Below are 11,088 nucleotides of genomic sequence, written 5' to 3' on the forward strand. Positions count from 1 at the left end.
CCTTTTCCCTTTTCCTTTCCCTTTCCGTTTCCCCTTTCCCTTTCCCTTTTCCCTTTTCCCTTTTCCTTTTTCCTTTTCCCTTTTCCCTGTTCTCTTTTCCCTTTTCCCTTTTCCCTTTTCCCCTTTCCCCTTTCCCATCCCATCTCATATATCCTACCTGGGGTAAATTATGGGCAGAGTTTCTTTTCCCTCTGGACATGAAGGGCAGTTGGCACCAGGCTTAGGTGAGCTGTGATTTGGTATTTGGTATTATCATCACCAAGCTTAACAAAAATGCTCATCTAGTGAAGTGTGTAAGCATGAGTAGACCTATGGGCCTGAGTTGATTTTAGTCTGCAGACAGAAAAAACATTGTTTTAAAGTGCAGAAGAGGAATTTGGCTAAAGCTGCTGTAATAAATAATTTCGTCATACAAATTAGGTGAATGTAGACAAACAGGGTGGGAACCATCTGACCAAGATCTGAGATGGGTGAGGCAGCTGAGACACCTTTGTGCTACTCTAAGTTCACATTACAGTCCATCAGTGGAGAGCCATGGGCCACCTCCTCCCCCATGATCCATCTCCTAACCTGTGGTCCACCTCCTCCTCTATGGTCCCCTTCCTCCTCTGGTGTCCCCCTCCTTTTCTGCAGTCCATCCCAATGTGGAAGAAGCAGAGCCAGCATGGATGAAAAGGGGACAGCGGGCTGAGCTCGAGGGCAACAGGCAAGTGCACAGGAGATGGCCGTGGGGAATTAGAGACAAGGGGAATATAAGGACATTGCTCCAGCTTGTGGGGATAAAGGTGATGGATGGGTATCCAGTCAGCAGATGACTTGGTCCCTGCAGCTAGGACCTGTGGGGGCTTTACCCTCCTTCATGCTCAGATGATGCATTCAAGATCTCCTCTGTGGCTAGGTGTGTCTTTTCACACGTAATAATTTACTTGTCGTCTTTGACTCATTAAGATTTTTAAGATGATGACTATCTGAGATCAGATTACAACCCTAGCTCTCCGTTATAGAATATTTCCTTAATTTGTTTGGTCCTAAGGATGATGTAAATGACAGAGAAACTGGCCATTTTATAACTTATCTTCATTACAGAAGGTGTAATTTTCGTATTACTGCATAAAGTATATCCAATCAAAATAACATTTTATCACCTGAAGATGTACAGTGAGCAGTGCTTTACTGTGGGAACTGGGCTCTTGTAATTCTAAACTTGTGAATAATCCAGTGATTTTCCAATACTGCAAGTACTTCTGTTTGATGGTAAATGTCCCTGGGTGTTTCAGTGAAGTGTGAGAGCAGACAGCGAATAATCCTTAGCGGCACCCACTGAAGTGGTGTAACCAAGCGTAAACCCTGCTGAGCCAAAAAATGCCCCTAGCTTGGGAAAAGCACTCTGCGCCTGCGCGCTTCTGATGTCCCGTGGTGGGACATCTCCAGAGAGGTGGGAGAGCCGTGGGTGGAGGAGCCTCCAGTGGGGTTCCTCTATTACTCACTGGAGGGGTGAGCCAAAGCTCGCTCAAGGAAAAATGTCATTTATTTTGTGGGATTTTAAATCTTTTTCCAGTTAAATGCACTCGGCTTTTAGAAAAGGGCAATTAGTATATGAATTAATTTATCTGAAGAATTTAAGTGGTGGGATACAAAGTTCCTGGACTTTCCCATTTCATCTGCAGTTTAGAGATGAGGTTAAACCAGGTTTTTCCTTGGTTTAATCATAGACTCATAGAATGGTTTTGGTTGGAAAAGACCTTCAAGATCATCAAGTCCAACCATCAATACAGCCCTACTAAGTTCACCACTAGACCACGTCCCTGAGCATGACATCTTCTCGTCTTTTAAACACCTCCAAGGATGGTGACTCCACCACCTCCCTGGGCAGCCCCTTCCAGTGCTTGACAACCCTTTCAGTGAAGAAGTTCTTCCTAATATCGAACCTAAATCTCCCCTGGCATAACTTGACACCATTTCACCTTGTTCTATCACTAGCTACGAGGGAGAAGAGACCAACCAAAAATTCATCAGCACCAGACTGGAGAGGAGATGCCCATGAGTTATCCCAGCAGATCCCTGGGAGTTTCCCTGCTCTGTGTGGAAACAGCAATGGGAATTAATACTCCTGAGTGCTGGGCTGTCTAAAATGAACTCAATAAGAAGAAGCTGTTTGGTCTTGTGAAGCGAAATGTGCAGTGGTGCTGGGCAAGGACAGGAGGATCTGGGTGGTGTATGTCAAGAACGTGGGTGTGATGCTGTGGAAAATGATGGAAAGTTGAAGCTGTGCAAGGCCGGGAAATATTGTACAAATTCAGCACAGCGAGAACATCCCCATCTACTGCTTTTTGTAAGGTGCAGTTTGTTCTGAAAACCCCTCTTGTCTTCCTTTTCTTCTTTTTATATTTTTTAAAATTGCTTTATTAGAATATTCTTCCCATGACTTTCACAGGGGCTAAAACAACTGTGCTCACTCCCTCATGTTGTAATCATTTGCCTCTCTGCCACAAGATGCTAAACCAGGGCAGAGACACGGCCTCTGTAGCAGTGTGGCTCTATAATTAACTCCCTTTGACAAAAGAATGCCCTGAGTTTGGCCTAATTATGTTCAGTTGATGTTTTCTCTATTTCTTAACTATTTCAGTAGAAGGAGGCAGGTCTTCACGAGTTCTAGGCCTAAGAAGCATCAATAACCACAGCAGCAATGCAAATACCATACACTAACTCTAGAGAAAGTACAAAAAAGTTACTTCCAACACTGAAATTATCAGAATAAAGGAGAAAAATAACATTATTGAGGTCACTTTGCTTTCCTGCCTTCAGTAAAGTTTTTCGCATCCCTCTTCAAAACTCTTCTCCTCCCTGATTTTCTGCTGTAGCTTCCAAGAGCCAGGGAGGTCCTGCAGGTTTGATCGTTTCCTTCAGACTGAACCAGCCCCAGAGTCTTCATGCCTGAAACGAGAGGATTTCAGGAGCATATGAATTCTTCGCTCATGAAAAGTCTGTCCTAAAGCATTTTGCGCTTCCTGAGGACAAAAACCTGGTTTTGCTTATTTGCACGGTCCTTGTTTCTCGCTCTTCAGCTAAACCTGCACAAGGGCCTTCGCCAGCCACGGCTTTCAGCGCAACAGTGCTGGGAGAAAAGTGAAGCAGTTGTGACATCTAGTGGTACTGGTGGCTATTTCAGAACAGAATAAAAGATACACTATAAATACGACCATATAAATACGACCATATAAATACAACTATAACTATAACTATAACTATAACTATAACTATAACTATAACTATAACTATAACTATAACTATAACTATAACTATAACTATAACTATAACTATAACCCCTCTATGACCAAAAGCAGACATCTCCATGACCAACCTGCGCTTTTCCTCTACGATGGGGCTGCAGGAATAAACAATATCATCATTTTAGCCATGTGGTGACCATACTTTCCATGGAGGAGTAGAGATGCAGCTTTTCTCTGCTGCAACAGAGTTTGAAAGGTTTCCCAGAATATAAAAACAGAAAAAAATGCTTTAAAAGAGAGATCTGAATGTCATTAATTCTGGGGGTTTTCACCAGTACCATGGCAACTTTAGGGGTGAATAGAAAAACACATGAAGCGATGTCAAAAATGTAAGAGCAGGTATATTTAGTGAAAGCTGATTCTCTGTGTGTGTTTGTGTGTGTGATATAACAGATGAAGATGACTCTGCACCTTTTAAGGATTTACAGCCAGAGGGATCTTACACGGACCACAGGGTCGCAAGTGCTGCAAGGGAAGTGACTTCACTGCTGGTGCTTCAAATTTGACTGCAAATATGAGGAACAAGGATTGGACCCTGTGCATTTAGTTCAGGTATGTCGACATTTTGCAGACATTAAATTTGAAGAACTAATCCTGAGGCAAAGAGTTTCAGTGGAACATTAACTTGGTCCTGCACAGCGACATTACTGAGTCAGCAAGTCAAAGAAAAATCTTCACTTTACAAAGAAGTTGGGTACTTTTTATAGCCCAGCCCAGCCAAGTGGTCCTCCTGAAGCTGTCTTAGCCATTTCCCCATGAAAAAGCAGTTGATGAAAATGATGGGGGAACTAGAGAAGATAGAAGTAGCTGGATCTGCCACTTTTTGTGGGAAAGGAGCTTCTTCCATGTATCTTGTGACCTCTGGGGACACAAGACCAGACCTGATCTGTTATAGGCTGTGCTAGATTTAAGCAGGTTGAGAGTTTCTTCTGTGATGTGGCTTTTGGGAGATTGTTCCCACTCCTTACCACTCTCTAGTTTTCTGATGCTGATTTTCAGCAGTATGGCTTTCTTAAACCCCTCAGGGATAAAAAATTAAAACTGCTCCATGCCTAATTTTGCAGAGACAGGAACCAAAGTGTTTCAGGGTTGCTGACGTCAAAGAGGAGGTGCTGATTTCCACCTCTGCACATCTGGCCCTTAGACATCAGGGCTCATCAGCTTTTAGCTTAACTCATGCTGAGCTGCACCCCATGATCCTGAAGCCTTAAAAACCTGCCTGGCCTCCAGGGAAGGAGAGTTATCCTGCTCCAACACCAGGAGAACCCCCTGCAGGGTCGTCGAGAGCAGGATTTACCCCTAATTGCTGTTTTCCTTTCGTGAACCCCTTCCATCTTCAGATCTGCTCCACTTCTTGTGACCATCATGGCAACCTGACCAACTGGAAGAGCAGGTTTCCAAGACTGTGAACATTTCCCAGCACGTGGGGCAGCTCCAGGTCTGACACCTGTGTTTTTAATAAACCGGATCGTTGTGCTCAGCTGCCCAGTCTCCAGGAGGGAGAAAGGCAGTGGGACGTGTTTGGCTACTCTGGCTGCAGCTCAGTGAACTGCTATAAAATCCATCAAATGTCAGGATTTTCCTTAAGACCTGGAGTTGCTGAAGCATTTCTGGCAAAATTTATTGAATAAAATGGGTAAGCTCTGATAAGCCCCTGATATGTGACAGACCCAGACTTGCTTCAGATCACACAGCAAAGGGAGGAAAAAAATAAGTATTTAGATGAAGATGACCACAGGTCTTCAGCAGCATCTTCCTTCCTGGAGAAATCCAAGCTGTGATGGACATGAAAGTGTCACTCTGGGGCTGGGGGGCTGTGGGTACTGGTTTGATGTCCATCCTTGGGGATGTCCCCCTAAAGCGCTTCTGATGTTGGTGTTGTGACCCCAATTGGTACCAAGCTGAAATCTGACCCCCTGTTTGTGAAGCACCATAGAAATATCAGGCTTTTCAGAAACACCAAGCCAAGGCACTGCTTAGGGAAGAAGGGGGTAGTGTTTGTGTGCTTATTTATTTTGATTTGGCACTACTAATACTGAAAAAAAATAAAATAACTATACTAATAGCAATATCACCAAAGTTTGCACAAAGTTTCAGCAGAGAACAGAATATAAACTTTGTTTGCTGAATGCAGTATGGGGATTGTACAGAAAAGGAGCAAGCGAGATGACACCAGCAGCACCAACCTTTCTCTCCCCACTCTAAACTCTCAACTGGGTCCTTATCTCCAAGAGCTGGAGTTACACCAGAAGTCCCAGTAAGCCCATTTCTAATTAATTCCTTAGCAAGTGCTCTCAGCTATAGCTCTGTTACTGCAGAATCACAAGCTGCAGGGAAAACATAAAGCAGGTTACAGTACAAGTGTGGCTAATCCCTCCAGAGGGATTCCTCACTGCTGACTTCGTCTGTGCTCTTTACAAAGAAAAGGAGAGCAGTGGTCCAGCTCCTCCTGGTGACTCTCCCAGGCCTGAGATGCTGAGACTATATTTTTCTTACAAACTGTAAATAAAAGTACATAAACCCACAAACTAGCCTATATTTTTAGAAGGGGTAGAAAGAAAGCTAACGAGATGCATAAGGATTTCAGGCTGCGGGGTTGTTTTGTCCAGGGTAGGAATGGCAGACAGTGACCAAACATAAGCTGGTGAGCAGAAGGGAAATGCCACTTCTTGTTTCCCATTTAAAACACAATCACTGTTTGGGAAACTTTGAGGTTTGCTGTCTTTGTGCCATGGTCAGGGTGCATGTCCTGTTATGGAGAAGTCTGCTCCTGATTGGGCATTTTCTTCAACTTGTAGGTAAGTTCTGACAGTCCAGGCACTTCCTATCCCTGGGAAGCTGTGCTGCAGTGAATGCTGAAGACCCTGGGGTTTGAGAAGCTTGTTTCATTTTTAAGCTTCCTTTTCGGCAAGTGGCAAGAGGTTGATGGGAGTCCTACAAGCACTCACACACAAATCAATGTTACAGAAAAAGATGGCAGGAGGAACTACTGGACCAGAACAAAGAAGAAGGCATCCTGCTTCCTACCGCTCTCTTACGATAACATTTAACACAAATGTATTGGCGGGACAGCTGTGGAAACAGCATTTTCTGAAGCTGTCAGTCAAATGCAAGACTCAAACCTCTAAGAAATCAGTGGCAGCATTTAACCTCTGGCTGTGCAAATGTAAATGTGAACAGCAAACACCCTGTGGTATGTGCTGGCAGCGGGATTCCCCCGCTGAGCATTTTACATTGTCACTCTGTGGCAAAACAGTAACAGATCTCCAAGTCATTTGTCACGACTGCAGGGTAGAAAAAATTGTTAAAGGCTTTATTCAAGCAAAGCAATCATACTTCCAGTTTCATGCTATAACAGATCACCCCATGTGGTCAGCAGGTCCCATTAATTCACAAGCTTGGAACTGAACCTTTCCCCAGCCGCCGCATTACTCTGCTTGTCCCTGCCTCTCTTATTTAGCAATGCATTTCACTGGGTTCAAAATACTTTTGGGTGGGAGTCGGCTCCAGCTTCAAACACCTCCTGTGGATATACCCCCCGGGGCTTCTGCCTTGTGTGTTGGTTTCTAAGCTCTTCTAACCAATGGAGACATCCACCACCTTCGCACCAAGGAAGCAGTTCAGACTTCTCCTTGCAGCAGACACCTATAGACATCATTTTCTCTTATGTGCATCTTTTATTTCATGTGCATATGAAAAAGAGGATGCTGTGTGAGTTAAGGGGCGAGTTCCTCGTGTGGATGCAGAAGACTGAGACTGGCAGGCACGTGCTGTATCCACCAAGGCCTCGTGGAGAAGAGAGGCACGGGGGGTTGGAGCAGGTGGCAAACATATCTTGGTGTTTCTAAGTGTCAGTGCCTGCAGCACAGTCAGTTTTTATATAAAACCTGGGCTCTGGGGTGCAAATAGGACACCCTGAAAACCCTGAATGCCTACAATGTTTTTGCTGCTCTTAGTGCAGTTAGTAAATCCAGACATTTAAGGGGCTAGTGATTTATTTGCATTGCACTTTTTTGACTGCTGATGTGAGTACACAAAGCGTTAGCAAGGACTTTTCTAACACAGAAGAAACGAAGGCTGGGAAAGACTGAATGATTTCAGTGTTGACTCAGAGGAAGCGTGCAGCTGGCCAAGCACCACACCCAGGCCCCTCAACTGCCCATCCAGTATCTGGAAGAGGAAAAGAAAAGTTTTACCATTATTTTTAAGGAAATACCAAAAGAAGCTGCATTTTGTGTGCGCAGTGAATCTCTCTGTCATCTAAAGATCTAGGAAAGGGAACATGTTAGCAGACAGTGTGGTTTTGTCTTCTGCTACAGCTGGAACTCCTGAGGTAGGTAAACATTAACATGACGTTCCTTTGGGCTTTTCACTGGCAGAAGGTCAAGCCCTCTGGGGAGGGATACTAAGCAGAAAGTCCCATGTTTAATAAGAGGAGGATCTGCTTTCAGACAGGATTAAAGCCCAACTGTGAGTAAGAAGCAAAAAAAAAATGTTTTCATTAGAATTCAGTTTGTCCCTGGGTTTGTCATTTTCAGAAAGTTCAGCTCCAAGATCTGTGTTGCTTTTGAAATGAAGCTGCTTACTTCAAAATACCTTAGGGAGAGACTCCACCCCTTAGCTGACCTTCAGACTTTCTGCAACAGTTGAAAAGTATTTATTCCTACATTAAATCCCAAAATCTTCATAAATCCTTTGGCAGACTCACTGGAACTGAATCTGTCCTGAACTTTGCAAGGCAGCCCCTGTCACTGCTACCTGCGTGTTGCCAATTGCTCTATTGTTTCTCCCTGGGCTGAATGGTTTCTTTCTAAGCAGTTGATTAAATCGACTCAATTAATGCTGGTGGGACAGCCTGTTCTCTGACAGGAACCAAACCACTGCATTAGAACAAATGAAAATAGGTTTGATTTGGTTTCGTTTGTGGGTTTTTTTTTCCAATTCCTTGTATGTCTGGCCAATTATATATTGCACAGCTGGTTTCTGTACCCTGAAACTTTTACTGTTAGGGTGTTAATAACTTACATCAATATTAAGATCGAAAAGATTCTACGTGCAAATGTTTTGAATGCAAATGACTAGAGAGATTTTTCTGCTACTGAGAGTTGAAAACAAACAAACCAAACCAAAACCCAAAGACCAATCACCCAATCCCTCATCTTACACAATCTGACTAAAACCACTAAAAAATGACAGTTGTCCTTATTTTGTCATGCTGTTTGACTTCAGGCCTGTGTTATTTTAAGAGCATTTCATATCCAACAGATTGATTTCTGACACTACATAGCTCAACATGAAAAGGAGAGAATGAATAACTCGCTGTATAATTCAGCTGGGGTCAAAAGTTCCAGATCTCCATGTTGAGACTGGAACTCTTCTCTGACCCCTGGCAGTGGGGCAGTCCTGGCTGTCACTGTCACCTATGAACCAAGGTGTGGGGGGGATTACTTAGAAACAGTCTAGGGTTTGCAAAGTTCACTTTGGTTTTCTGCCATCCAGTCTCATTCATTTCTTTTGTGTGATATTTTCTAGATCAGCTCCTTCCTCTCCCCCTCCTGAAAATAGAGTTTTGTAGAAAAACTGCTAAAAGCAAAATCAATCTTCCTGTGTACAGAATAATAATACAGTGGCATCTAACTCAAATTCTATAATCCCCACAAGAGTCTTAGTGAAAGCCTCAAGTCAAGGAAAAATTGATTTGGCAATGGATCCAGGTATAAATCTTTTAGTACTGAGTGTGTTCCTTATAAAATCAGCGTGTATGTCCTCCCAGGGGGATCATATATACCTCATAAGCAGCTGAACATTTGGATGCTTCATTTATTTATTACAGCCTCATTCCAGCCTCAGTTTTATGGATGTGAAGTGAATGAAATAATCAGGATGAAATCAGAGCATGACTTTGCATATTTACTCTTGTCCTAAAGGAATACTTCATCTCTTCTCACCCCTCCTCCCACAAACCTCTGCCCCTAGATACACAAATACCTGCAGGTGTTGTTTCTGAAGGCAACCGATGGCTGATGGCACACGTGATGAGCTGACCTCTGCCTGACGCTCATGGGCGCATGTTAAAGCATTTTAAAACCCCTTGTGGGAAGCCTCGTTGTAGAGTTCAGTGGTTTCTTGTGACACCGATCTAAGGTCAGTTTACTCGTGGCTGCAAGAATTGCACATTTTTCAATAAATGAGCTGACTTCACAGCTTTCCTTGATTTTTCTAACTGTTCTACAAGTCCCAGGTACAGACATATTCTGCTTGCTCTGGAGATGCCTCTCCCATAACCATTGTCCCTAACACATGCTCATTTTGTGAATGCTTGCCTAAACTCCCTCTTAACAAAAAACAGGAGCTGAACCTTTCTTGTGGTTCATTAACCATTCTCTCTTCCAGAGAAAATACCCCCTGAAGTTTAGCAGAAAGAAAATGCTGCTGTTAAGAATCTGTGTAGAAAACACTAATTATTGTTTCAGACCCATGTTGTTTGATTTATTCAAATACATTTCTTTTCACGCCCCAGGATCAGCCAGGTGAGTAAACTGTCCGTGGTGAATGAAAAAGGATTGTCAGTTCTCCTCCATTTTTCAAAAAAATATTTAATCTTGAACCATTTAGCCCCAATAAAGTGGCAGATGAGCAGGACTGCTGCTTGATCAGGCTGACTATTACAGCTGAATTACTCTTCCCAGGAGCACTGTCTGTGTTCTCCCATGTTGTCCTCATGTCTCTCAGCATTCACGCACTTGGCACAGCTGGGATGGGGGTTTTGCTTTCTTTCTACAGTGCTTGAAGCAAATCACTAACAAACGAGGTCAGGTGTGTAGAGACATAATGCATGTCATTTGATCAAGCATCACTGAGACATGACATTGAGATGCTGGAGTGCGTACACCGGAGGTGATGGAGTGGGTGAAGGTTTTAGAGCACAAGGCCTATGAGGAGTGGCTGAGGGAACTGGGGTCGTTCAGCCTAGAAAAAAGGAGGCTGAGAGGAGACCTTATTGCCCTCTACAACTACCTGAAAGGAAGGGGAAGCAAGGTGAGGTCGGTCTCTTCTCCCAGGTAACAAGAGATATGAGAGGAAGTGGCCTCAAGCAGCACCAGGGGAGGTTTAGGTTGGATTTTAGGAGGAATTTCTTCATTGAAAGGGTCGTCAAGCACTGGAACAGGCTGCCCAGGGAAGTGGTGGAGTCACCATCCCTAGTTGTGTTTAAAGATGAGTAGATGTCATGCTTAGGGACGTGGTCTAGTAGCGGACCTAGTAGGGCTGGATTGATGGTTGGACTCTATGATGATCTTGAAGGCCTTTTCCAGGTGAAACCATTCTAACTTGCATGCGGATTTATGTATCAGTCAGTCAATTAGAAGACACCACCTTTCCCTGAAAACTGTGACTTTTTTTTGGCACCTGCATGCTTCCACCACCACAGCACACTGGGAAGCCCTCCCACTTGCCAACCCCTTTGGCTAATGTTTCTCTTCACCTTTACCGACCACCCATTTATGCATCAGGGTGGCTTTTACAGCAGGCACCCATCAAAACCTGGCTTTTGGAATTAATTTAGCACGAATTAAGAGCTACTGGGAGTGGCAGTCACCTCCCTGCCACAGCGCGTCCCGGTCTCCCTCAGAGACCACTGCGCACTACCACACCCACAATGCACCGCGGCGCAAAGCCTCGCCTTTTGATTGGCTGACGCCGCCGGGGAGGCCCTCTGGGCTGAGCCAATCCCTGTGCGCGGGGGCTGCCCGGCGCCGCGCCGGGTTGGGCAGTGCTCAGGCGCCGCTTAGGTCCCCCC

Source organism: Mesitornis unicolor, unplaced genomic scaffold (genome assembly GCF_000695765.1).
Source record: "Mesitornis unicolor isolate BGI_N332 unplaced genomic scaffold, ASM69576v1 scaffold3791, whole genome shotgun sequence".
Lineage (NCBI taxonomy): Eukaryota > Metazoa > Chordata > Aves > Mesitornithiformes > Mesitornithidae > Mesitornis > Mesitornis unicolor.